Raw genomic sequence first — 6,000 nt, 5'->3', positions numbered from 1 at the left:
GGGGGAGGCCAGGGGGGGGGAGAGAGATCACCTGGGTTATAAATATCTGCGTGCCAGCAGTTTTTTTTTTTCTCTCCACCACTTTCTGCGCCGCCCCCCACCCCCCGGCTTTGTGTGCCCGAGGCAAGTGCTTCTCACCCTTGTTACGGCACTGGCCCTGATCATATAAGCAGCTTTACCAAAGTTGTCTGCAGTGGTCTGAGGCTAGTTAACTATTAACTAGAACAAACAGGGTCAGAACAAAGTTTTTTTCTTTGGGAAGGTCCTCTACCTTCCCCAACCCTAAATAATCCCCATCTTTCCCATAGGAATAGATTGATGGTGTGAGAAGGACATTGAGCCCTAAGATATTCCTCAACACGATATAATACAACAATTTTGAGTTAGGCAGAAATTTTGGACTTAAACTATGAGAGTGTTCCTTTAATAAAATTAAAATGTTATATTTGAAGAAATTACATTAATGATTGGTATTTAGGCCCTCGGAATGCTGGTAGTGAAACCATATTAACCAGAATCACCTTTAAACAAGTTTGTAATAGCAAGATGTTAATGCACCACTAAGTACCATATATACTCGTTCATAAGCCAAATACTTTTGGTAAAAAAGGGACAGCTCAAAGAGCGGGGGTCGGCTTATAAGTGGGTCTACACCAAAATTTGATGAATTAAAACTCTATGGAATCATTGAATTGAATATCTAATACATTGTTGTTTTGTTTTCCTGGAGCGTCTGCAGGCATGGAGCCCCTCAGCTCCCTGTGGCTGCAGTTCGCCGTTCCCATTAGCTGGGAACGGCAAATCGCGGACACTGGGAGCTGAGGGGCTCCGTGCCTCTGAACGCTCCAGGTAAACAAAATGTCCAGGCCCATTAGCAGGCCAGGAGCCAAAGTTCGTCAGCTCCTGAAATATAGGGTTGGCTTATGAAAGGGTCATACAGTTTTTGCTATTTTTACTTATCCATCTTGGGGGGTCGGCTTATAAACGAACAGGCTAATGAACGAGTATATACGGTGGATCCTTTGCCAGTACAGATGGGGCATGTACCACATTAAATGGTTTTTCAAAACTATTATAGACTACAAGTTTCTAGTTTAATAAAACTGCTTCTCCCTGTGTAGAATGGACATGGAAACTATGCACAAACTTGTTGGTAAGAAAAATATGTCTCGGTATTACTATTTGAACTCTAAAGATAGGGAGAAAGGTAGAGGAAAAGGCACTATAGAGAGGCCTGAGCACTGCAAATATTAGAAGCTGCATTTATAGAAAGATCACTGCTCCCACCATTGAAATGTTATCACTACTGGCATGAGAAGCAGAAGCCTCTAAAAAATGTACAGAAATACTATATAATAGTTTTAGGTCAGTATGCGAAGATTACTTCATTTTAATGGAGCTATGGGGGATTTTGGGATAACAGAACAGAATTACTCTAAATGGAATTTGGCTAGTGCATCACAGCTAACCGCCTTGGCCTCACAAAAAGTCCCCGGGCCTCTGCTAGGCCAGAAGTAGTCAGGAGCTTTTATTTTTCATCTCAAAGACAGTACCTGCAACAGTCCAATACTCCTGACCCTATGCTGGAGTATTGCTTCAATACAGATTCAGAAATAAGAATGTCATTTATAAAATGGCAACCACCACTTCTTGCAGTACTTGAATTCAACTTGGAGATCTCCCATCAAAGTGTTGATGAGACCCATCCCTGCTGAGTTTGAGACTTCAGGAGCCCATTCTTAGCCAGGGCTGCAGTAGGGCATAGGAAAAGACGTAACTGAACGTGAAACAGACAAAAATTGGATTTCTTTCACCATTCGCTGACCTCTTTCCCAAAATGAATAAGTTTCTACCATTTATAGTTTGGCCAGTTACTTTGCATTTTTCACGAGAAGGAGACTATCTTTTACCTGAAAAAAATATTTATGAATGCACAATAATAAAAGTCCACCTCCTTGTGTGACGCCTGTGTTTGGGTGTGGGAGATTAAACTATACAAAAGGCACTAGAATTAATGATGTAGTGGATCTGTTGGGCATTTGGAAAATATGTTTATGGGGAGCATATTTTAATGACTAGTCTGCTGTCAGATCTGTTATGGAGAGTATAACCAGTGGGTGAATCTATTTTCTTATTGCCTCTGTTCATTTTGAAACTCTTACAACTATTACATGTGCAGACTGGCAGATAAGGCATGGTAATGTTAAACAAAGAAACACAAAAATAGCCACAGCGAGAACAGCTAATATGTAGTTACCTGAAAAAGAGTCACTCTGAGAAACATAGCTTTATTTATTTATTTATTTATTTCAAATGGATGAAAAGTAGATGACAGGTAGAGATCTCAAACTGAGATATGCAGTCTTTGTTTTGTGTAACATTGCCTTTTATTATCTAAGTGTGCAGATTGTAAAACAGAGCAAGGGCCCTTCTTCCCAGAATGTTGCTTTATTGCTACCAAAATTAACTTGTGCAGGGTAAGATAGTTCTACTAAAATAAATAAAATAATACTTAAATTTATCTCATGGAGAATAAAGATAATACAGGTGAATAAATTCCAGAACAAAACATAATGTGCTTAATAGTTGCTTAGATGAACAAAAAATGAATATAGCCTTCCTCACCTCTTGGGCTTCTACGCAGGTTCCTTTCACGATGGTTGTGATAATTTCTTGCTTGTGGAACAAGAGATCTGAAGTTGGTCCCAAACCTGGTTCTGCCCTGATATGCAGGCATTGCTAGTACTGTTAAATTTTATGATCACTTCGAGCCATTAGTTTTGTGTTGTGGTCAGAATAAAACTCTAAAGTCTAGAGTTAAGTCTAAACTCAACAGTTGCTAAGGTTGTGTTATTCAGGATCCCACAAAGCCAGGAATGGTGCTTGTTATAAGGGTGTCATTTTTAGATGTTTCTGGCTCTGTACACTCCTTTGCATTTCCCAACCGTGGTGAAGAATAAGTTTTGGTGCAGGAGAGAGGTTCTAAGTAGAGTTGGTCAAAAATGGGAACTTTCATCCCATAGGAAATTCTGATATTTTGACATCAGTTTTTGTCCTGAACCAGGATGAAAATGCAAACTATTGACATTTTTAATGAACTGGAAAGTTTGGAAAACTTTCAATTTGGAAAAGTCAAAATGTTGTGTTTTGATGTTCCCATAATCAAAATACTATATTTTGAGTCAGTTCAATTGAATTGAATTGTGTCCATGTCAACCTGAGCAGCCACAGTGCATCATAGGAGTTGTAGTTTTGGTGTTGCCCCCCTTCTCCTGTATAGGTCAGGCTTCCTCCATGATGCACATTAGTCATGGGACTCCCATGGTACACTGCAGTGGTTCAGCCAGAGGAGAGACTGCATTGCTTCATGGGAAATGTAATCCAGCCAGGAAGCTCTGTTCCTAGAGTTATAGAATTTAAATCCAGAAGTGACAACCAGCCTCATCTAGTCTGACCTCATGTATATCACAGGCCACCAACACCATCCACCACTTGCACACTAAACCCAATAACTGAAATTAGATCAAGCCCTCAGGAGACTTAACTATTATGTGCCACAGGCAAGAATAGGAGGGACTGAGGTGCACTAGTGCCCGAGGTGCCTGCAATGGCAGGCAAATGATTGTGAGCCAAATAATCCTGGCAAGTGACTCACACCCACACGCTTCAGAAGAAGGCAAAAAAAACCAAAGGTCACTGCCAATCTGACCTGGGGCAAATTTGCTTCCTGACCCCACATATGGAAATCAGTTAGACCCGGAGCATATGAGCAGTCAGCCAGGAACCTAAGAGAGAGGATGCTTGGTGCTACGTCAGAGTCCTGGCCCATAGAGGAGAATGGGGTCATGTGGAACCCATACTGCAACTTCCATGATGCACTGCAGGAAGCACAGCTCAGGCAGATGCAGTACAGTGTTGAACTGACCTGAAATGAAACATTTCGATTTAATTTGACAAACTGAAGTGTTTTGTTTTGTTTTGATTTCCCCAATGAAAAATAAAGTTAACAAAATCAAAAGTTTCTCTTGAAAAAATATTGATTGGGTGGAAACTGCATTTTCCACTGAAAAAAATTGTTGGCAATTCCTGACTAGCTCTAGTTTTTAAGTTAGGATAATGAGAGAAGCGCAGAAGGATTTATTATTTTTTAAAGACCCTAATCATGTTGTTTAACTGTAGGAAGGATGCAAATGGAATCAGTGCAGACATGGTATTACATTACCTTTCTGAGATGTCATCTGTAATATTTGTTTTTATAGCATTGTCAGCACTAACAAGCCTGCTATCTGTTTTTGTTGTCTCCAAAGAGCCAAAAATATATTGGTTGCAACAAAAGTTCCCCCCCCCCCCCAAAAAAAAAGGTTTCAGTAGCACATACAGCTATGTAGGTACCTGTTCTACAGAGGGAACCAGAACAAAATCAGATTCTCTGATTGTTTGTTTAACTACTTACAAGTCCTAAACTGATCTGAAATTGTACCTTTCTATGAATACCATGACACACATGAGCAGGCAAAGGCTTCTTTTTCAGAGGTAGGAGTGTAATATTCCTTAAAGAATTCGCATTAGAGTTTAGCTTTTAACATTTGGGATTTGTTTTGGGGTTTTCTTGTACAATTTTTTTAAAGTAAAGGACTTTTGGGGAATGTTCTACTTCTAAATTTACAGCAGTGAATTGATAGTCCCAGAGTTTTTAATGTATTCCCTATAGTATTAACAGAGATAGGACTGAAATAAATATCTTAGCACTGTCCCTGAATGTTGGAAAAGTTAAGATCTACGTCTTACCTTCACTACTGGCACCTTTCTCTAATGGGCTGCTCTAAAACCCCAGATATCCTCCCTCTCAGTGCCTTTTAAATGTTAAAGTGATGTGAGTTCATCTACTATAGGAGACTCTCCTCTACTGCAGAACTGAAGCACATCAGGTAAAAGGGAGTATCTTCTCCTGTCCTGCAGGGTTTCCAAGTCTTGTAGAAGTGTACTGTGTAGAGAGAGAAAGCATTGCTTCCCCTCTCTCAAGGAGCTTCTTGGTTCTGTAGGAAAGGAGAATCTCTGTCTTACAGTTTGTGAGGAATGCAGAGATGAGGGCTTTTGCCTTTAACTGTTTCTATATTAAACTGTTTATTAGAAATGTAACCTTTACCTAAGCACAATGATGAGCTGCCAAAATCTTAACAACTGGTTCCCTATAAAAAGTTCTGATTTAAGGGATGTGCCACAGTATGTATTTTTTGTACCCATAGGGTTACTATACGTCCGTATTTTCCTAGGAGATTTTTAATTTTTAATTTTAAAAATTCCTCCCGGATGGCGATTTAAGAACCAAAAAGCCTGACATGTCCGGGAAAATACGGATGTATGTTAACCCTACCTAAAGTTCTTTTTTAAAAAGATGGGCCTGAACTAGAAATGAGCTCCGTTTCACATGTGTGGGTTCCCGCCACTCCCTGGGGGCGGTGTGCACATGTGTGGGTCCCAGCTGCTCCCTGCCCCCCTCATTGAAGCAGGTGTGCAGGATTACTGCCCTGGGAACTGCAGGGCACCAGTGGACGTGGGGCCGGCTGCAGACAGGGCGTGGGGCAGGGCTAGCTGGAGGCAGGGGGTGCGGGGCTGGCTGGAGACGGGGGTGTGGGGCTGGCTGGCTTCGGGCAGGGCCGCAGGGGTGTGTGGCAGGGGTTGACTGGAGACAGAGGAGTGCGGGGCTGGCTGGCTTCAGGCAGGGGGGTGCGGCAGGGGCTGGCTGCAGGCAGGGCAGGGTTGCAGGGTTGGCTGCAGGCAGGGCAGGGGGTGCGGGGCTCGTGCGGGCAGGGCACGGGGTGCAGCAGGGGCTGGCTGCGGGCAGGGGGTGCGGGTACTCACGGGGAGAGCGGCTCGGAGCAGCCCGAGCAGCAGGACGCAGCCCAGGCCCAGCAAAGCAGCCGGGGACCCACCAGGCAGCAGCGGGAGCCCAAGGCCCAGGGGTCGGGGGAGCAGCAGCAGCAACAGGGCCCGTGCCCA

Source organism: Terrapene carolina, unplaced genomic scaffold, assembly GCF_002925995.2.
Source record: "Terrapene carolina triunguis isolate 2854851 unplaced genomic scaffold, T_m_triunguis-2.0 Scaffold111, whole genome shotgun sequence".
Lineage (NCBI taxonomy): Eukaryota > Metazoa > Chordata > Testudines > Emydidae > Terrapene > Terrapene triunguis.
This window is presented reverse-complemented; position numbering follows the sequence as displayed.